Here is a 23,413-nt window from a genome sequence, read left to right as displayed (position 1 = left end):
ATTGGGCTGCTATAAACACTGATGTGGCTGTGACCTTTGGGTATAGATGGAGGAGTAGGTTGACATCTGTGCTGATGGTGCCAAGAAAGGGTGGGGGTAAAGGTGATGTCAATTTAGCATCAACCAAGACAGGGAACAAGACTGAACTAGTGGTAGTACTCATTGTACTCTTTACCACAAATTCATTGTGTTAATTATTATTATTATTATTATTATTATTATTATTATGTGTGTGTGGTGCTGGGGATTGAACCCAGGGCCTTGTACATGCAAGGCAAGCACTCTATCAACTGAGCCGTATCCCCAGTCCTCATAGTGTTAATTAAGGGGGGAAAAAAAGGGTTTCATTTAAAAATGTAACAAAGAAAAACTAATTTCATTGAATACGCATCTTTTTAGTATTCTATGCATCAAAATCATAAATGCACACACAGTGCATATGTGCACACTACCTACCAAAGTTGCATGGAGGTCTTGGGAAACAACTCTGTACAAGAGGACCATCTAAGCTACCTGCTCTTTTTCACAGAAGGCCATTTCTACATGGAAGAACTACCACAAAGCCAGTGCTTCTTCAAATGAGGATGTGTGTATGGGTTTCTCAAAAAGCACCGACTGAAGTGAGCTTGCCATTTCAAGAGAAACTGACAAGATTCATTGTGAACAATAAAACTTAAATTTCTAAGCCAGAAACTCAAAGTCTGGGAAATTAAAAGTCTGGGAAATTTTTATTCTTCACCATGAGCTTGGAAAGTTCCTGATATATTCCCCAAATCTTCTAAAAGCAATAAGTGTTGACGTAAAAGTAGCACCAAAAGCATGAGAACAATGGACCAGTTTCTGTTTGGGTGGATGAAAACATTCTGGAAATGGCTGCTATGGATGGCAAAACAACACTGTGGTTACATCAATAAAATTTATGGTATGTATGTTTACAATAAAAGTCTTGAAACAGGCAAAAAATTGATTAGGCATTTCTCTAAAGTAGTTATGTATGAAGCATATGAAAAGATATTCAGCACTGTTATCTATTAGGATGCAATGCAAATCATAAACACTGTACAATGAGATACCAATTACAACCCCCAGAGGGGCTATAACAAGAGATGAACACATGTTTTCGTGACAAAGTGAAGAAACTGGAATGTCATACATTGTTGTTGGGGATGTGGCACTGCTTTGGAACATACCTGGGCAGTTCCTCAAAAGATTAATGGGTGAGCTGATATGTGATCTAACAAGCTCACTCTAGTAAGCGAACAAATTATATGGTATGTAAATGTTACCACAATTATAAAAGAGCCTGGTGAAGAAGATCATTAGAAGCTACCTGTATGAAAACTTTTTTCCTCCTTTCTCTAATTTGTTTTCAAATGGGGAATGAAGTTTAAAAAGGAAAGGGAAATTTGAGGTTAAACAAGGAGAAATGGCCAAGTATACTGGTGCAGGCCTATAACCCCAGCTACTCAGAAGCTCAGGCTGGAGCATACCAAGTTCAAGGGCAGCTTGAGCAACTTAGCAAGACTGCTTCAAAATAAAATTTAAAAGATGGGTCTGGGGAAGATGTAGCTTACCAAAATAGTGCTTGCCTAACACATGTGAGGCCTTGGGTTCCATCTCCACCACTACCACCAAAAACAAACATACATACATACATTCATATATATCTCCAAATGCTTTCTAAAATTTATCTAAAAATTGTATAAGATTTCCCATATTAATTTAACTAATACCAAAAAATGTAAAACTGAAATAAGCCTTATACTTTACATTTCAAGTTAAAATTTTTTCTCTTTCTTTGAAGGTTTTTTTTTTTTTTTTTTTTGGAGGGGGGCAGGTGGAGAACAGGGATTGGACTCAAGGGTACTTAAACACCTAGCCCATTTTATTGAGACTGGGCCTCACTAAATTGCAAGATCCTTGCCTCAGCCTTCCAAGGTACTGGTATTACAAGTGTGTGCGAACAAGGCCCAGCTTTTCTTTACAGTTTAACACATGAAATCCCAAGTTGTCAAATTATGTGAATATTTCAATGAAATCAACACCAGTGTACATAAAAACAGGCTGGAGACCATAATCTAGACTTTACACATTTTATTTATATTATTATATCATAATTATTATACTAACAAATTACATACAATATTTGTTTTTATAAGTGCTTCACACCTGGGACCAAGGGACAAAATAGGTTAATAACTACCCACTAATTTATAATTATAAAATTTATAATCACAAAATTTATAATTTTATGAATTCAGATTACCTTATACACAAGGATTCCTTTCCTCCCCTATTCATTTGGTTTAATAATCATGGTATCCAAGAAAACACACATTAATAGGATAGCCAGATAAGAAGGAAAATTATGAGGGGCTTCAAAGACTATGATACTAAGTTATGAGACAGGAATTAAGTCCCATAAACTGACAAATTATGTACACATTGTATTTAAACTTTCACAAGTATTAAAGTTAGATCGAAAGACACAATTAATGTGATACTATGCTATATGCCAATTTTTAAAAGAGCCTCTAGAACTCGAGGACCCATTTTTTTTTTTTGTTGGAGTACAACTATTTGATGAAAACAAAAACAGAAAACGCTTCCCTAAAAAGTATATAGAATTTAGGAAAACAGGTCACGAGGCGATCAACTAAAAATTTGCTAATAAAAATGATTTTCTTAATAATGTACTCAGTAGAGGAAAAGAGAAAACAAATCTTAGTTTTCAATATGAAAATGAAATTATTCTAAACAGATACTTATGAGATTTTCAACTTCAAATAAATTTCTCTCTATAAAATATTTTTCCTAAATAAAACACATATTCACAACTTAAATCTACTTTGCTGAAATACCTCAAGAATTTACTGAAACTCATTACCCATTAACTTTTCAAGAAATCCCTCCCTTTGCCTCCTTTTTTGTTTTTTCTCTTCTAGGAAAGCAAAACTCCTAACTAATAAATATATCTTCCTGCTAAACACCATACCGAGCTCTTCTTTTCTTCTCCACAGGAACTCATAAGTCTATATTAAAATGTTTCCCTAACAATTAAAAGATTAAGATATTTTTCAAAGGCTCCAGGACAGACGGATCTATCTTTTCTTCCCCCAGCTGATTCTACACTGTGGTGGCCAGTGGCCACAACATTAATTTACTGACTCTAGACTATTTCAATCTATTAAGATTATTTTCTGGGCTGGGAATGTAGTGCAGTGGCATAGCACCTACCTAACCTGAAGAAGCACCTGGGTTCAAGCCCCACCACCACCTCAAAATTAAACAGCCAAGACAAGTAAGTAAATCTCTGCAATCAGCCCAACTGCATTCCACAGAGAACTGAAGGGAGGCTAAAGTGAGAGCAAGCAGGAGACCAGGAAAAGTCCTACTACCAGTTAATACTCCAAAGTATAGTGAATACTGCACCATCTGTAAACAAGGAAGGGGAATAGGAGATTGAGTGAAAAAAGAGAAATCTGCAGGAGCTGATCACTCATGAAAGGTGACAAGACTTATAAAATAATCTCTAAAAGGAAGAGATTTGAATTAGGAGACATACAACATCAGAGAATTCAGACTAAAATTATGGCTGAGGCGAGCAAATTTCAAAAATTTAATCTGATCACTGGATTAAATAAGATTGGCAAAAAAGCAAAAATAAAAGAGAATTGCCTGCACAAAATTCTGACATTGTTTTAAAATAATAATCTGAAAACACAAATGAGCTCAAAAAAACATTTACAAGGAGAGACCCAAACAAGAGAAGTTTCCTCCTACATTATCATATTGTATCACATAATATTTTATTCCCTGAACTTAAAGGGGACTAGGTTCTACCCCCATGATATCAAAATCCTTCAATGTAAGGCCAGGCACAATGGCACACACCTGTTATGAGGATCACAAGATCAAAGCCAGCCTCGGGAACTCAGTGAGACCCTGTCTCTAAATAAAATACAAAAGAGGTCTGGGGATGTGGTTCAGTGGTCAAGTGCCCCCCAAGTTCAATCCCTGTACTACTCCCCACCCCCCCCAAAATCCTCCAATGCTCATGGCTCTTATATATTTGCATGTAACCTACAAACATCTCCTGTATGGTTTCAATCACCTCTAGATTACTTATACTAACTGATACAATGCAAAGGATATGTAAATCACTGTTATACTGCACTCTTTAGAAAATAATGACAAGATAGTATCTGATGCTTATGGTTCTGTATTTAACAACATACCTTGAATTTATTCATCATTACCTAAGCTAGTTCCTTCTTTTTCTGGCTGAATAGTATTCCATGGCAGAGCAATGAAGTGAGAGGGTTTTAACAGTATGTTCTAAATCAGATAGTAGAGAAGAATAGATTGTTCTTTGGAAAAGATAGTGATTAAACTGTAGGTGGTTAACAGAAAAAAAAATAATAATGACAAGAGAAAATATCCAAAGGCTTCACACCTGTGGATTCAACAAATCAAAATAATTCAGGGGAAAAAACTGCAGCACGCACATGCACACATCTGGATTCACCTGTTATCACACAAGAACCTACCCAAGGCTTCCATCTATCTACACACCAGGTTCTCCATTTGTTCCCCTGCTCAAGAGCTGTCACTTAAGCTGTCCTCCACCTTCTCCTGTAAACATCTACATCAACTTCCTACAGATCATTCCCATCGTATAATATTGCTATTTTTCCCACCTTAAAATTTCTTTACTCCTTCTTCCCTCCTAGTTTTCATAAAAATAAAATTTCCTCTGTAATAAAACGTCTGTAAAGAGCTCCCCCTCCCAGTACCTCTCAAATCCACTCCAACCAAGCTTTCAGCCCCATTGCTAACCCTAATCTGCTTGATCCAGGTCACCAACGACCTCTATATTGCTCTACAATTGATGGTCAGTTCTTGTACAGCAAGTGGCTCTAGTTAATTATATACAGTTGAAGGATTGCTGCTCATTACTCTCCTGGGTTTTCTTTAATCTCCTGAATCTTTTCTGCTTGCTTTTCTGTTTTCCCCAAATGTTTAATGCTGCAGCATTTAAAAGCTCTATCTATCTATATTTGGTGATCTCAGTGAGTATGGAGGTTTTTAATACTATCCATATCCCCAGACTCATATCTTCAACCACCCACTCCATGTCTCCACTTGGCCAACTAATACTCAACGTGTCCAAAACAACTCCTGACTGTTCCCACAAATTGCTCCTCTCACAGGTATGCCCCTCTCAGGTGTGATGAAATGCCACTCTTCTGGTTGCTTAGGCAAACTCCTGAGTCACTACTCCTTTCTTTCTCTCACATACCACACCCTGTCAGGAAATCCTATCAGGTGTGCCTTCAAAATATATGAAGAATGTGACTAATTCTTACTACCTCCTGCTACCACTTAATGCAAACATCTCTCATCCCTTAATCTGAATTCAAATAACACCTGCATAGCACTGGGTGCAGTTTAGTGGTAGAGCAAATGCTTAGCATGCACAAGGCCCTGGGTCTAATACCCAATATGAAAAAAAGAAAATCAGAAGAAAAAATAAAATGACCCATGTCTGGCTCACTTTACCTAAAACATTTTCAGTACCATCACAGAACAATTATTTCAAAACTTCATTTTGGTAAGGTTGTTGCTCAAAAATTCGCAATAGCTCTGGATTTCACTCAGAGCAAAGGTCAAAGTCCTTACAATGGTCCACAGTGTTCTCTACACAATCTGTCACCCTTTATCGCCGCCTCTGTTGGTCTACTCCAGCCACAGTGGCCCTCTTCTTAGGCTGTGAAAAGGCTGAGCACACTCTTACTTGTGCTGGAAGATTCCTCTATCTTAGTATGTTCTTTTTATATACACATGGCCAATTCCCGTATTTCCTGAATCTTGTTCATTCAAATGGAACCTTCTCAATAAGGCTTGCCCTAACCACCTTGTTTAAAACTGCAACTACCTCTCTATGCTCGATTCTCATTCTCCTTACCCGTTTTCTTGTTTTTACACCATCTGAACAACCTACTAATAGGTAATGTATTTATTATATTTTCTATTGCCTGCACATTTATTCACCAATATATGTATAACAAGTTCCACGAAAAAAGTCTGGCAAAAAATAAGTGCCCAATAATTACTTAGTGCTCAATTAATTATGGGTAAATGATTATACAAAAGCCTACTTTGTGTGAATAATGTTCACAACCCACATATAACAAGGGGGGAAAATCACATAGAAAAAAATGACACTTTCCAAGCAGAGTTGGAAAGTATTATAAGTAAAACTATTTTAATTAATAACCCGGGGTATACACTTCTTCTTTAGTTGCAATGCATAATATAATAGCAAACACTTATCACAAATGTGTGGCAATTTTCTAAGCACTTTAAACATATTAATTCAATTCTCACCCATCTATGAGTTAGCTGGTAGCATTAACCCCATCTTGGAAACTCTGTCTTAAATAACCGGCCCAAACTGCACAACTTGTGAGTGGCCGAACCAGGAATTCAATCAACATCAAGGCATTTTGGAATCAGAATCTGCCTTCTTACTACATGACATCTTTTTTCTTTCTTTCTTTTTTTTTTTTTGGTGGTCCTGGGGTTTGAACTCAGGGCTTTGTACATTTCCTTGGCAGAAATCTACTTCTCAATTTATTGCTCCCAAAACAGTTTACAACTTCCTTACAGCAACTATTATATTCTGCTCCAGACCAGAATCACAAGCACTCAACCAACTGAGCTATATCCCCAGCCCAATATATGACATCTTAAAAGCATAAGCCAAACAAAGGCCAATGCAAAATATGCATCTGCAAGCTGTCAGTGATGTGAAAACATATGAAGAAGTCTAGATGCCTTCATGGAGCTCACAATCTAAACAAAAATAACACCACAGCAAAATATGTGTATAGCAGAAGTAATTACTAACTTCTATGATGCATTAAGTCACACCTAACTCAGAATAAAGGAAAGTCTTCTAAAACAGATGGTCTTTAGCATATACCTTAAAAGATGAGCACAAAAGCCAGGTGTGGTGATGCAAACTTGTGATCTCAGCAGCTCGAGAGGCTGAGGCAGGAGGATCACAGGTTCAAAGCCAACCATAGCAACTCAGCAAGACCCTATCTCAAAATAAAAAATTTTAAAAGGGGTTAGGGATATGACTCAGTGGTTGAGCGCCCTGGGTTCAATACCCAGGAGAGAGAGAGAGAGAAAAGATGATGATAAATACAAAGGTCTTTGGTTCCAGAAAGAGGAAAACAATATATACGAAGTCATTATGATGAGGAACAGAATTGTGTTTAGGTGAGCAGAAAAACATAGCGAGCAAGGGGGAGAAGAGCAACTTTAGTAGAGACATACCACATAACTCTACCCCTTAAATTTCACAAGGATCTTGAACTATATAACCTATGTAAAGGAAGCGGGTGCAGAAAAAAGTTTAATCATGGGAATAACATAATATTTACATTGTTGCAAGGCCACTGTTAACAGCATAGATTCAGACTAGAAAGGGCAAGTAAAACTGCAAGGCTGGAATCCATTTACAAAACTTTCACAAAACCCCAGGGCACCAGAGCAGTGAACAGATAATATCTACACGACCACATCCATTGCTGTCTAAATTTGCACACCCATTACCACTCACAATGCCCTACTGCAAGTTCTCATTTCTTCTAACTTTAAATAACCTAACAGCCTCCTAAGTGATTTCCCCAACTCCCCTCAATTATACTTCCTCAAGGGCAAAGCTCTGGTTTCTCTCTTCAGATAAAATCCTTCAATAACTCCCAAGGTCTTCCTAAATCCAGAATTCTATTTATTAGTAACGTACTTTCTGATCTCCCCTAAATCTACCTCTACAGCCCTGCACTTTTTCCTGACTACTCCTTTGCTCCATGTTTCCTCTGCCCATACTGGGCTAAAATGCCTCCCAGGATCATGAAGCTACCAACCTTCCTTGGCAGAAATCTACTTCTCACTTTATTGCTCCCAAAACAGTTTACAACTTCCTTACAGCAACTATTATATTCTGCTCCAGACCAGAATCACTGTTTTGTTTTTTGTTTTTCCCCCTTATAAGATCAAACTCCATGAGGCTAAATATTATGCAGGCAAAGTGAACTTTGGGGGGAGGGTACTGCCTCTGTAACAAAAACACTGATCCATACTAATGAGCTGGTTTCCTGCTCCATTATTCCCACTTTCCTAGAAAGAACCTACAACACAGGAATGGGCCTAAGGAGCCTGCTATTGCTCTGTCCATCTCACCTGCCCCCTGGAAAAACTGGAATGACCCCAGGATAAGCCAATCAGGCACTCAACATCAGAAATGTGAAATATGGAGAGAAGCTGGGACTGAAAGGCAATGAAGCACACTGGGCCTTGGCAGCAACCTGAAGAACAAGTCTGACCACTACAGCTAGGCCTCCTCCCTCTCTTGTCCTGGCCAGGTGGGAAAGCTCAAGCCTGGAAAGCACTGCTTTCATAGCTCTCCAATAAATACCACTTCTTTTCTCATACTCTTCTGGGCTTAAGTGAAACAAGATCAGTTGTGTTGCTTGGAAGCAAAAAAGTTTAAAATTAATGAGAAATCTTCAAAAAGCTAAATAGTCTTTGGGGATTAAATCTTGACTGCTTCAGCTTAACCAGAAATCTAAGAAGCAGGGGGAAATATCTTTCAGATTCCCAAATTACAATTTTTAACAGTTTATTTGTTGTATTTTAATAATTAAAATGCTGTGAGACTTAGCAATTTAAGTGAGAATGGATGTTCCCAAAGAACCATTTAAGCACTAGCCAAGCAGAACAGGGAAAGGTCCACCAGGGTACTTAGAGAATTTGACTTTTAAAAGTTTGGTTCAGTTAGTATAATCTGCCAAAATGTAAAAAGTACTCTATGTTGTTACACACACAATAAAATAAACTTTAATACCATTTTCTTTATTAAAATGTTTCCCTTAATTGCACTTTGAGGAATTTTAGCTTTATCCAACATAAGTATCCTAGATCTTCAAAATACACAAATGCTCCTGCATCAGAACCCAAACTCAACTTTCCTACATGAGAAATCAGATCCAAATTTATAAATGTATAGATTTATGAATTTAAGTTTCTACTATGAAGGCTATTCATTTCAGCTAATCTTGTCTAAAAGCTTTTTTGCTCCTAATGAAAGCTTTCTACCTTTTATTCATTTAAAAGAATAAAATGCAATTGCTTAAAGTCCATGAAATTACAAAATGAGGAAAAATTAAGTTACTAATAGTGAAACTTTAAAACTCAATATTAAAACTATTCAGACTTAAGACTAAAAAAAAAGCAACGGGATCTAAACCATACTTTTAAGAGGCTATTGGCATTTCTTTTACAAATAAATCATATCTGAAAAATCCAAATTCTTTAAACACAAAGATCTCAAGTATTCTCTAGTTTTTTCCTGAAAGGTTTCAGAAAGCAACTTACCAAATGCCTACTTCCATTTTTTCTTTCACTCATTGAACATAAATATAGGAACTGTCATATCTTCCTTTATGAAATACTGTATTATTCAAATTACTTTACATTAAGTACTTTATTTAAAATATCCTACTGTATTTTTTTTTTCAATACTCTGTGCTTCATCATACCAAAGTTCAGCATAGGGGCTTGGGAATCGGGGATGTAGAAAAACTGCTTTCTGTACATTTGAATCCATAATTTAAAGTTTCTGTACTATGCCATTCCAAGTTTTTTAAAAGAAAAATCTAACAGTCATAAAATAGGGATATGATTTTATCCATAAATCCTCAAGTCTTTTCAGAGAACACACAAATCAAATTTTTTGAGTATCATGTCAGTGCCCCCAAAATTTTGGATTTAAGAGCATTTCAGATTTTGGATTTTCAAATTAAAGATGCTCAACTGGTGAAGTCTATGCAAATATCCCAAATTTCCAAACTCCAAAAAACTAAAATCTGGGCCATTATACCACTGTGGATAGGGGAAAAAAGTCAAATTATACCAACTAAATACAAAAGCAATATGTTAAAATGTTTCATAAATTTTTTCCTTACTTGAAACATGCCATCATTTAAAACAGACCTACTTGCAAGTCTATAAGATCAAATAAATCTTTTCGAAGTTACTAACTGTTCATTAAATTTAAATATGTGCTTCCCCTAAACCTTCAAAGATCTGTTCATATACTGTCTTCATTATATCTAAGTCAGCATCCATTATGTAACTTTGCACTATGTTTAAAAAATGTACTCACCTATATTTCCTCGACACTATTGATGTTTGAAAGATTTGAATTACACATTAAAATATGGACAAAAATGCACACTTGGTTAGGAATATTTACTGAGGCTTTAAAATGTCTAAGTAGAAAAAAGAACCTAAACTTTTATTTTAATCAAGTTTGAAATTCTGTCAAAATCTTAAGACTATATGGCATTTGCTGGTAAATGGATGGAACAGGAGATTATGCTAAGTGAAATGAGTCAATCCCGAAAATCCAAATGCCAAATGTTCTGGCATATGGGTACTGACACATAATGGGAGGGGGGGTAGAAGTTCATATGATTAACAAAGGGGAAGGAAAGGGAGGAGAGATGGGAATAGGAAGGACAGTAGAATGAATAAGACAGAACTTTCTCACATGCATAAATGAATACTCGACCAGGGGAAATTTCCCATCATGTATACCCATAAGAATGGGATCCTAATTAGAATAAGCCATACTCCAGGTAAATCTGTCAAAATACACTCTACTGTCATGTGTATCTAAAAGGAGCAAATTTAAAAAATCTTAAGGATATCTGGAATTTTATACACATAATTAACACAGCAGAATTACAAAGGCAAAATGTAAAGCCATCTCAATTTTATCCCCATCTTCATCTAACCAAGTTCTGTGTGTTCCACCTCACATCTGACACTAAAGTTTTCATTTACCTACTCAAACTAGGAACACAGAAACACATAACAAAAATAGCAATTATTTGTGGGTGTCCAAGTTTAACTGAAAAAAATTACTATTACAGAGCTAAATTTATGAAAGTTTTCCCTGGGCCTCCTTTTTAAAACAAAGTGAACATATGTGGTACAGTCTAGTGCTGACAAAAGTAGTGAGCAAAGTATTAAATGAAATATAAATCTTCAGTGTTAAAATAACACTACGGGGGTGAGGGGGGCAGTGAATGGGAGACAGTGGGGAACTAAACTGACCAAACTATAGTCATATTGTGTCATATACAAATAGGTGTAATGCATCCCACCTGTTATAATGCATGAATAAAAGTAGAATTTTAAAGAATATTAGCAAGGACTGAGTTGGCATGCTCACCATTATATCCCCAGCACCTACACAGTACCTAGAATACAGTATTTGCTCAATAAATATTTGTTAACTTAAGTGATACCTTAATCAGACATGAAAGAATTTAAGTAAATAAGGTAAAATCAGAAGTTACACAAATACTACATGATGAATAGCACACAGAAAGGAACTTCCCCTATTCAGAAAACTGACACCAGTGTTTTTTCCATAAAAATTAACCTGTCATAGAGTAGGTGTTTAATGATTTCATCAGCACCTAACTTGTCACATAGTAATAAAGCCTAGTCCCTCTCCTACCCACTCTTTCACAGCTGTGACTACACTTATGTTTACTTTACAAAACTCAGGGATTTTCAAAAGCCTATCTTTATAAAGCAATCTATATCTGAGTCTAATCAGTATAACAGAGAGATACTGCTGGGTGCAGTGACTCAAGAAGCTGACACAGGAGAATCATGAGTTCAAAGCCAGCCTCAGCAACAGGAAAGCGCTAAGTAACTCAGTGAGATCCTGTCTCTAAATAAATTATAAAATAGGGCTGGGGATGTGGCAGTGGTTGAGTGCCTCTGAGTTCAATCCCTGGTACCAAAAAAAAAAAAAAAAAAGATATACTAACTGCACAAATCTTTTGCAAGTGTTACAAACTAAAGGTCTATTATCTGGCCACATTCATATTTTGAAGCCCTAAGCCCCAATGTGATAGTAGTTGTATCTGGAGGTGGGGCCTTCAGGAGGTAATCAGGGTCAGATAAGATCATGAGCAGGGGGCCTTCCTAGAAAGATCACAGGAATCAAGAGAGCTCACACACTTGTGTGTGTGTGTGTGTGTGTGTGTACACAGACCAGACCAAAAGACAGGTTTTCCACAACTGGATCATGTCCGATATCCTTATCTTGCCTCAAAGCCTACAGAACTGTGAGAGGAAAAAAAAAAAATCTCTTGTTTCAGGCACCCAGTCTGACATTTTCTTAGAGCAGCTCAAAGTAAGATAGCAAATCTGCTCTTTTGAAGGAATAGCAACACATGATACAGGAAGATATAATGATGAATCAATCATATTATGACCTCTAAGAAACCTGGCTTGGCAGGAAAAAAAAAATGTGCTTATAAGAGAAGATCCATAATATAAAACAGAAAAAGGCAAAGCAAGAGAAATTAGAATGGGAAGGTTATTATCTTCTTTGAAAATCTGGAAAGGATCAGGGATCATATTAATGCTAAAATGAAAGGACAGACACAATCTGGATATGCGGAAATTAAAAGGGAAGAAAGTCGGTTACTCAGAATATTCACACACACACACAACAACAGCACTCAACATTCAGGTACCAACATTCTTGATTATTTTCTAAAGTTAGAAATTCAGAGTTATTTCCAGGTCCAGGCATGGTGGTGCACACATCTTTAATCTCATGAACTCTGGAGGCTGCGGCAGAAGGATTTCAACCTGGAAACCAAACTCAGCAACTTGGCAAAAATCTTAAAATAAAACAGCCAGAGATGTAGCTCAGTAATGGGGTGCTTGCCCCACATGCAAGACCCAGGGTTCAGTCCCCAGTATATCAAGGGGAAAAAGAGGCCACGCCAAGAGTTTAAGCCGCTCCCACCTAGGACTATGTTAAGTGCACGAGAAGATTTTACACAATGACCCTATCAACTATTAACATGTTTCTCAGACATAGTCCCCCCATCAAGTGATACATGATTGTATGCATGGAGCCATTGGTACAGTCTTAAAAAAGACAACTGTGAAGTCATCCTAGGAGGAAAAATATCTGAGGCAAGAACAAGGTGCTACCAGAATTCAACACTAGTGCTAAATTAAAGGACACACACAATCTGGATATGTGGAAATTGAAAAGGAAGAAAGTCGGTCACTCAGAACTTTGAAGCCCTAAGCCCCAATGTGATAGTAGTTATATCTGGAGGTGGGGACTTCGGGAGGTAATCAGTGAATTCCAAGCAACAGGGAAGTTATGAACAACAAGGCATGAGATTAGAAAGACAAAACGAGCCCAAATCAAAAAAGAATTTTAAAAACTAAGTGGGTAATTGCACTGAAGTATATAAAGAAGTATATTAACCAGAAATGCTGAACAAAGAGACACCAAAGGACACGAGGAAGAGTAATGCACCCTGTCAGCCCAGATCAGTCCTTGGCTAGGTTTGTGCTCCACCCACTGTACCACCTGTACGACATGTAACAGAGTGCTGTGACACGGGCATTAAAATATGCTGGTGTGGGTGGGATAGACCTCTCCACTAAATTCTACCATGATCTTGTTATTTATACAATACACGTATACTCAACAGAGTTCTCACACGTGAACCAAAGTTTTCTTTACCTTTCAAAATTCTACTTAAGGGCTGGGGTGGTGGCTCAGTGGCAGAGCGCTTGCTCGCCCAGCACGTGTGAGGCACTGGGTTCGATCCTTAGCATCATATAAAAATAAATACATAAAATCAAGGTATTGTGTCCATCCATCTACAACTAAAAACAATTTATGAAAGAAACTAAAACATATCTATTTTGAGAAATAAAAATTACTTGTAAAAGGCTTGTCATCTATAATCCTAAGTGTTCTCTTTCTTAATTTTCAGTGAGGATAAAAGTGCCATCTGTTTTGTCTTTTAACTAATTACGTGAGGTATCTGTTAGCGAGCTTCACAGGACCATTCTCATATACGTGCAGGCGGCAGTCTTTCCTTCCCCGATCCCTCATGTCATTGATAGCTTTGTTTTCAGTAGTCACATATCTCTAACCTAAAACTTGCCATGGACTGTGCTCACTGGTAGCCGGGCACCCATGTGCACCTTACAGACCAAGTTACAAGTCACATAACTGCTGATACACCCATGATGGTTACAGACAGCAGTGCTGACTTCCCCCTACTCAGAAAAGAGAGGCACGAGCTGCCCTAGTCCTGGACACTTATGCTGTCCTTAAAAAAGGAAAGAAAGGCTAGAGACTAAAATCTGGAAAGGCAAGGGAAAGAGTTTGGTTATTTTTGTCACCTTTCAGATTTAAGTGCATTTTATTAATGAACCTTATCACACTACTATTTTTATTTCACAGGTCACAGTGAAGAACAAAACAACAGGACACCTTTTAAAGTTTTTTTTTTTTTTTTTACTATAAAGCAGGCTCTCTCAACCTTGGCACTACAGACATTCGGGGCTTGATAATCCATTGATGTTGGGGCTGTCCTAAGAAATGGAAGATGTCAAGCAGCACTGTTATGGTGTGGATTTGAGGCCCAATGCAAGAGTGCTGGGAGGTGAGAGGACTGGACTGTCACTGCTGTAACCTCCACGGGCCATCCTCATCTGAATGGACTAACTGGCTGCTGACTGTAGGCACATGGGGCGTGGCTGGAGGAGGCAGGTCCGTGGGGGTGTGTCCAGGAAGGGTTCACTGTCCCTGTGGCCCCTTCCCCCTGTCTCTGCTTCCTGGCCACAAGAGCAGAGCTGCTTTCCTCTGCCACACTCTCTGCCATGATGGTTCACCTCATCTGAGGTCCAGAGCAATGGACTTGCAGGCCATGGACCAAACCTCTGAAATCATGAGCCAAAATAAAATTGTCCTCCTCTCAAGTTGCTCTGGTCAGGTATCTTGGTCACACCAACAAAAACCTAACTAACACCAGCATCCTTGGCCTATACCAGGATGCCAGGACCATGTCACCGAAACTGTTGCCACATCCTGTCACAGATGGTTGAGAACCACTGCTATAAATAAAGTTAAATGAAAACTGAAATAAAAATCCCACATTTCAAAAATTTTGTGTATCTCCAATTAATTTAACTTCCAATTTACTGTCAGGTTTTTACTGGTTTAAGTAGACACAAGTATGTGTTTACTCAAATTACTTTTTAGACAGACGAGAACAATCTTGTGTCAATTTTTTTGAGTAGCATCTTTATTCCTTCTCTGTGAGTGCAGGACTTTAGAACCTTTTATGATCTCAGAGTGATTCCACTCATCAGTCAACCTAAAAGCAGAATGCAGATTTCTCCCTATATCTTGACTAGCTTATGCTGGCCTATTTGTTTATAAATATTAATATTATATATCATGTTATATTTACATATTAAGGCTGTACTTTGAGAAACAAATTTACAAGGACATTTCAAATACAGTCATAAAAATAAACAAAATTAAATACCTTGTTCATACTTTGTATCTGAAGGTTATTCTACTGGTCAAGGAAACTACTTGTCTTGGAATGTGATTTTAAAAAGGGGGGGTTTTGCCAAAAATATTTCAATCCACTTACCATTACAAAGAACATCCTTTTTAAAAACCCTGATGTTTATGACCATCTTAAACTCAAATTACTCCTAACAAAAGTATAATTTACTTAGAAATAACTTTACCAGGCTCTTTTGTTCTTATTTTCAGACTATTTTATTATTATTTCTATCAGTAAAAATCTAAAAAATATTTGTCGTTGGAAGGAATCAATTAAAGAGATCTACTGTAAAACTCATGACTATAGTTAATAATTGTGTAAGGTCTTCTTGAAAATTGGTTAAAGGAGACTGAGTGCTTTCAGCACCCCCCCCCAGCCCCCCACATGTACAAAGTATGGGAGGCAATATATGTGTAACAGCTTGATTTAGCCCCCCCACAACATACACATATTTCAAACGCCTTGTTACATGATACTTACATACAACATATATAGACAGATACACATACATACATACATAGTTACACAATACCTGTATTTTATTTATTTATGTGGTGCTGAAGATGGATCCCAGTGCCCCGCAGGCACCAGGCAAGGCTCTACTGCTGAGCCATAACCCCAGCCCCCCTCCACATCCAATTTTTACCTGTCAATTTAAAAACAAAGAAACTGAGCTGACAAGAAAAAGAAAATCTAAGCAGGATTTTGTGGAAGTACTACAACACTAGTCAAACTGAACTTCATGGTAAATATCACTGATGAACATTCTTTTATGATTTCCTACTAATAAATGATAAAAAATAGATATAGAATAATATCACTTTGAAATCTCCAATGAAACAAAGGACACAGGCAATTTAAAAATCCAGCAAAAAATAAATAAATCATATCTTAATAAACAAGGAAGACAAAGATTACAATGGTTGTAATAATTGGAAAGACACCAACACAAAATAAAGCGAACTAAATAAAGCCTTTCTCATCTACCAGACTTCCACATTTAAAAGCCTAATAACCTTCAGTGATGAGAGTACAGAGGTAACTTTCATACACTGCATAGAAGCACACACTGAGATGTTTATGGAAGGCAATCACTTTCAAATAATATACATAACCCTAAACCCATAAATCTGAATCTTGGCTCTCTTAAGCATTGTTTGAATGGTCTAAGACTGTAAAAAACCTAAAGGACCATTAAAAGGGACAGAAAGTACATTACAGAAGACCCCAAACAATGGAATACTATGCAGCCATAGAAACAAATTTTTGTGTTTTAAGATAATATCTAAATACAGCAGTAGGAAAAGGTGAATTGTTGAAGATTGGTGCTGTGTTATTTTCAAAAGGATTTAACTTATTTAAGAACAGAAAAAAAAATCTGTGAAGAACAAACAAGGAGCAAGTTAACAGTACAGTTTGAATTTTCTTTTCTCCTTATGCGATTTTTCTACTAGGAAACTTTGTTGTCTGCAGTGGGGTGGAGATGGCTGGGTTACATCCCCAAACAGCATCTCACCAAGTTGCCCAGGGAGGCCTTCTGAGCAGCAGGATTACAGATGTGTGCCACTGCACCCCACTTATAACAAAAAGCTCATAAAATGAGAATAGTCGAAAGCAGGATAGATGTCAGTACTCTTTTGACATGAGCTTTTTTCACATCATGGGCACAATACTAATTTCTTAATTCATATACTTTACACTTAGTAAGAAATTATTCTCAGCAAACTCCTCCTCAAACAAAATGGAGACACAGACAGCTTTTACAAGAAACACACATGACCTGGTAACAGGAACGAAGCAGATACCCACAAACCTTCTAATATGAACAACTGGGGCAAAGACAACAATGAAACCTGAACCTGAGGAAGGGACAGATAACTTGCCTTGTGACAACCCTATGAATTGGGAAAATCTCAAAACTGCCCAGCTGAGCCACAAGGAACAGAGAATAGGAAGACGAGGGCAGGCTGAGGAAGTGACTAGAAGACCTGTCCTACACCTACAGCACACCTTCAGGTTCTAGTGGTGGCTCTGAAGGGGAGGAGACCTCGTGAGGAGACTGAAGAAGGAAGCGCACCCAGTGTGAGCTGGAGAGGACCTGAAGAGGACCTGAGATCAGGACCAGAACCTGCTCTGGGCTCCGTCACTCCCCAACTGCCCCAGCTGCCCGTCCTGGACACACCTGTCCGGCAGGTGTCTCATGGGGTACCAGGAATACAGCTATAGAGGAGAGTCGCAGAGCTAAGGAGGATATTCACGTGAATCATCTGATAATGTCTGGCACAAAATTCATGTTCATGCAAAAAAAACACCAACCACCACCCAACGCACGATTCCTGTGAAAAATCCTAGTTCACTGAATACAAGACAAAAACACAATTTCAGGTTCACCATTTATTTTAAAAACCAATCAAAGGCCCCAGCTTAGGTTAGAATGTTGAAGCATCACATAAAACAAGAATAACATCATAATAAACTAACTAAAAAGTCAAACGTACTTGAAAGACCACAGCCCCTGTTGGGAACTCAGACAAATCACAGGGAGATGGAAAAAACGCCATACATGGTGGGACAACAGACCCCAAGTGAGGTGTGGTTACAGCTGAGGCAACTGTAAGACACAAAACCTGTGTTTCGAGTAAGAAAACAAGCTCACAATTAATTTATCTTAGCCACACACGAAAGTGGTCAAGCTAAGTTCAGAACTCAAGCCATACTCCTCCTTTCAAGATACGGCATTACCTCCCACCCCTGCTGGCTCACTTGAACTAAGGGAGCTGGCCAACTAAGGATCTCAACTAAACACGGAAAACCTGAGCTCATTGGAGCACTCAAGGATGATTAGAAAAATTAACTCTATAGTCAGAAAACAAAGTTGCCATACCTAGCTCCCAGTGCACCACTTGCTAGACTTTGGGTAGCATACAGGACCCATCAGGGTTTACAACACAGTGTGAGAAAAAAATGAAAACTATCACCTTGTTGTCACTGCACTAACTGAATATTTACAAGCAAACGAACATTTTCTCAACTAATACTTATTGAAAATGTATTCTGCTTTTGGGTGTCACTGTGATGACAGTACATGAAAGGACTTCAGATAAAATGGATAAGTTATACTAATTATACATTTCAGTGTTTAGAGGCAGTGAGTTGATTTGCCAGTGGCACATGTTGGGATCCCAGTGATGCAGGAGGCCAAGACAGGAGGCCAGCCTGGGCAACTTGGCAAGACCCTGTCTCAAAAGGGGCTGTACCTCAGTGGTATAGTGCCAAGGGAGGGGTGGGGAGAGGGAGGGAGGGAGGGAGGGAGGGAGGGAAAGAAGGAAGGAAGGAAGGAAGGAAGGAAGGAAGGAAGGAAGGAGGGAAGGAGGGAGGGAGGGAGGGAGGGGTAAGTAAGTACAATACAACAAACCAATTATTTCATAACTTATTTCCCTCAAGATTAAGGGGGGAAAACTAACAGCAGTTATATCCCTGGGAAGTGACACAACAAAGGCTTTACCTTTATCTGCTATATTTGTTCCATTTTAAAATATCCTGAAGGAAAAAGTAAGCTGTCCTAAAGGAAAGCATTAAATAATTATACAGATGCTACAAGGATGGCAAATGGAGAAAGGAAATGCTGGCATTTTGGAAACATTTTACGTATTTAAGAATACTATGTTAAACTACTTGGGAGGCTGAGGGAAAACTACAAGTTCAAGGCCAGCCTCCCGAATTTAGTAAGACCCTGTCACAAAATAAAAAATAAAATGGGCTGGGGATATAGCTCAGTGGTAGAGCAACTCTGGGTTCAATCCACAGGATCAAAACAAACAAAATTCCCTCAAAAAAGCACCGAAAGATTAACAGCCTCATGGGCTTAAAAAGATTTTCTTTACAATAATGCAGCTAGATATTTTGGTAACTACTTTTAAAATATCTAAATACAGATACGTTAACAGTGGCTGCACAGAGGAAAAGAGCAGACTCAAAATATGCATTACTGGACTGGGGCTGTAGCTCTGGGAACAGTACTTGCCTGGCATATGTAAGGCCTTGGGAGAATCCCCAGCACTAACGAAATAAAACAGAAACAAAACCACCACACATTATCAATGACATAATCACAACTACTACTGCTATTTGCTTACTACTTGAGAAGATTATCACCATTTTATAAATGGAAAAAAAACAAAACAAAACAAAAAAAAAGACTTAAAAGGGATTTCTGAGGAGGGCAACACTACAGTTTTCCATCTTTCAAAGTGCCATGTCAGCGGGGACAGGGCCGCACATGCCTATAACCCCAGCAACTTGGGAGGCTGAGCAAGTTCCAGGCCTCAGCAACACAGCAAAACCTGGTCAAAATTTAAAAAAGGCTGGAGGTATGACTCAGTGCACCCTGGGGTCAATCCTCAGTGCAGGGGAGGGGGACTAATGGACAACATTAAGAAACTAGCTGACAAGTTAGTCTAAGGATTCCCAGTAAGTGGGTGAGGGAAAGATACTCACAGGACCTGTAACACTATCAGGATCTGCAAAAGAACAGAAGTTGCGCAGTACCTCAAGGGCCTAAAAGACCATAATCTGAAAATAGCCCACAGGTTCTCACTGGAGTCACAGCAGAGCAGCCAGAGAGCAGCAGCTGAGAATGAAGTGACCACTGGCACCAGCAGTGAGTGAAAGGAAGGGACCTGCAGGGACACCTCTGGGGAGGGGGGGCTGGATGCTGTCCTGCCCACACCACGCTCCAACAAGCGACCAAAGAGCTGTGGGCAGCTCCGTACAAAGGAGCAAGAGACAGTGGAAAATAAGCAAAGACCTGGTCCAAATCAAGGCAGGAGTAAAGAACAGAGTCTGGAATTTCAGAACAGGTGCCACATCTTTGAACAGTAAAACAGTCTATGTAATTAGAAAAACTCCCCCAAATCACGCCTCCTCCTGAAGATTCAGGAAAACTAATTTCACATAAAATCAAGTTAAGAACAAAATATCAAGGTCAAATTCAATATGAAGTTATTTTAAGACCAAGAATAAGGAGCAGAGTTCCACCCCCAGAGAGAGCAAAAGCCACGCTAGAAAGCCTTGTTCAAAATAAATCAAAATTGCATCATATCACTTCAAAGTGAACTAAGGCACCAAGAAGAATGACACAAGACAACAAAAGTCAGTTAAAGAAACTCAGAAAAAGTGAAAGAATTCAGGAAAGAAAAAAAAAATTACTTCTAAAATAAAAACTAAACTAGGAAGTACATAAGCACAAATGAACAACACACTTACAATGCAGTCTTTCAAAGAAGGAAATTCTTAAAATCTGAAGTAGAATTAAGTGAAAATCTTCTCTTTGAGAAACAATGAAAAGACACCCACGAAACAGTAGAACATTTGCAAAGCATGGATAAAAAAGACTTTCTTCTGGGATAAAGAACTCTAAAAACTCAATATAAAACAACTCAATTTCAAAATGGTCAAAGATTTTTAACAATAAACATGTGAAAAGACGCTCAACTATCATCAGGCATTGGGGAAATGCAAATTAAAACCATTATGTAATATGCATTCAGCAGCACGGCCAAAGTGAAAAACACTGACCACACCAGCACGCTTGAGACTCCTGCAATCACACAAAAACAACCACCACCACCACCGCGACTATAGTATTAGAAAAGATATAAAGACGCTCAACTCCCTTAATGCTGGTGGGAATGTAAACAGCTGTAACTACTGTGGAAAAGTTTGGCACTTTATGGAGAAAGTTAAACACACACCTAGAGTATGATCCTGCCTTCCACACCTCAGTGTTTATTCAGTAGAAAAAAAGTGTTAAGTTCACACAAAGACATTTATAATAAGAAAACTGGAAATAATCCAAATGCCATTAAATGGTGAATGTATAGATGCAACAGATATGTCAATCAGACCTCAATAATGCTGTTTAAAAAAAAAATAAAGACTTCAAGAAAAAAATGACAAATACTGAAGAAATGCACTGAAAATTCAATATAGGAAAAGTAATCCCTTAAGAAGAAAACCAAAGAAAATAATTCAAGAATCACTTTCCTGAAATGCTTTAAAAATTTTTTTGAACAATTTAAAAATACATATTGAAAGAGCACACCACATTCTTTGACTATACTAAACCAAAATGTCCAGCAAGGTTTGTTTTTTATTTTTTAAATATTCATTTTTTTAGTTGGACAGAATATCTTTATTTTGTTTGTGTATTTTTATGTGGTGCTGAGGATCGAACCCAGGGCCTCAGACGTGCTAGATGAGCGCTCTACCTCTGAGCCACAATCCCAGCCCCTGCGACACTTTTTTTTTTTTTTTGAATCTTTAAAACAAACAATAAAATTTTAAAATATGCTAGGAAAAAACCACTGCACTTTAAATTTAAAAAATCCTTTAGGAAGCAAAGTAAAAAGAGCAGATGGTTTATAAGGTAAAAAATATTAAAATACAATCAGATTTTAACAGTAATACTAAGTTAATGGGGGGGAACAATGGAAATAACATGTTTTAAGATATTCAAGGACAGAAAATGTGAGCCGACTTGATTTCCAGCCAAAATATAACCTTCAAGAGTAAAGGCCCAAACATATATAGGAGAACTCAGGAAACACTATCCCCACAAGCCCTGTGGCAAGAATGTGCCAGAGGAGGCTGGAAGTGATGATCAGTGCTACCAAAGCATGAAGTGCAGGTCCTGGGTTCAATACCCAACATCGCCCCCACACCCTAAAAACAAATCTAGTACAGAGTGAGCTTCAGATAACCAAACTGACTACAGACACTGGTGTAAGTACTCACCATTAAACATTACAAATATAACTATTGTAAAACTAACTGACTAAAAAAAAACAGCTAAGAGTTACATTACAGCAATGTGCTCAGACAATGCAGATACAACTACCTTTTTTAAAATGGGGAATAGAAATTAGGTGAGTTTAGGTTAAAAAAAATAATGTTCTTATTGTGCTAGCAGCAATGTAGCATTCTTATATTTTCTGCTGTGCAATGCTAGATAAAAATAATTATAGGATATCCTTGAAAAACAGGATCTCTGGTGTGGACGAAAAATTCTGTAGTACAGATTTTGAACTACAAGTCTCAGTAAAGTTATTTTTATCTAGCTCTGTTCAAAGAAGAGGCTAGAAACAACAACCAACTGAGTAATAAGCATCTCCAACCCCAAGATTATAGTTTTCAACACCACTTCCCACTAAAGAAAGCAGGGCTTCTTGAAAAATGGCTGATGCCAGGTCTGGGGCAAGAAGTGAGGTTAGAAAAGATTTCCAAGCCAGACAACAAGGTGCCAACTAAGACTACTAGAGTCATGTGAAAAGGACACTGGAGCATACTGGAAGAGGCTGCCACTGGTCACGTGGAAGACAATCTGGGACCATCAAATTGGATAACAATGAGACTCAAATGCATCAAATACCTTTAACTGCATGAGTGAAACCAACATTTGTATTTACGCAGCATATATACTGAGTGTTGTTGAAAACTGTTAACTTTAGAAAAATAAGCTTCACTCAAGAAAATGTCCATTTTCAAAAGTGATCTTTCCAATACAGAAAGTCTGAAGAAGTGGTCCTGGCATCTTCCCTAACTTCCTACATTAGATGTTTTCAAGTAACTTTAATAGACTAAGGAGACAAAGTGTTCAATGTTCCTTAATTTCCCTCCAATGCCTTCCTTAGTACAAAGTCTATACCCATAATTCTAAAAACCGTGAAAGCTAAAAAGTGTGTGATCAATTGTTTTTTTAAAAGGAAAACCATCTTTGCTGTCACAGATTTTTTTTTAATATTTGTTTTTTAGTTGGACACAACAGTTTTATTTTGTTTATTTTTATGTGGTGCTGAGGATGGAACCCAGGGGCTCCAACGTGCTAGGCAAGCGCTCCACTGCTGAGCCAC

At 37.9% G+C, this 23,413-nt stretch overlaps 1 protein-coding gene across 1 annotated transcript in view; it reads right to left on the bottom strand.

The window, feature by feature from the left end:
* Ppp4r2 (protein phosphatase 4 regulatory subunit 2) overlaps window positions 1–23,413 on the bottom strand; it is a 45,592-nt gene that overhangs the window by 19,351 nt on the left and 2,828 nt on the right. The gene's annotated exons all lie outside the window — the stretch shown is intronic.

Source organism: Marmota flaviventris, chromosome 20, assembly GCF_047511675.1.
Source record: "Marmota flaviventris isolate mMarFla1 chromosome 20, mMarFla1.hap1, whole genome shotgun sequence".
Taxonomy (NCBI): domain Eukaryota; kingdom Metazoa; phylum Chordata; class Mammalia; order Rodentia; family Sciuridae; genus Marmota; species Marmota flaviventris.
This window is presented reverse-complemented; position numbering and strand designations above follow the sequence as displayed.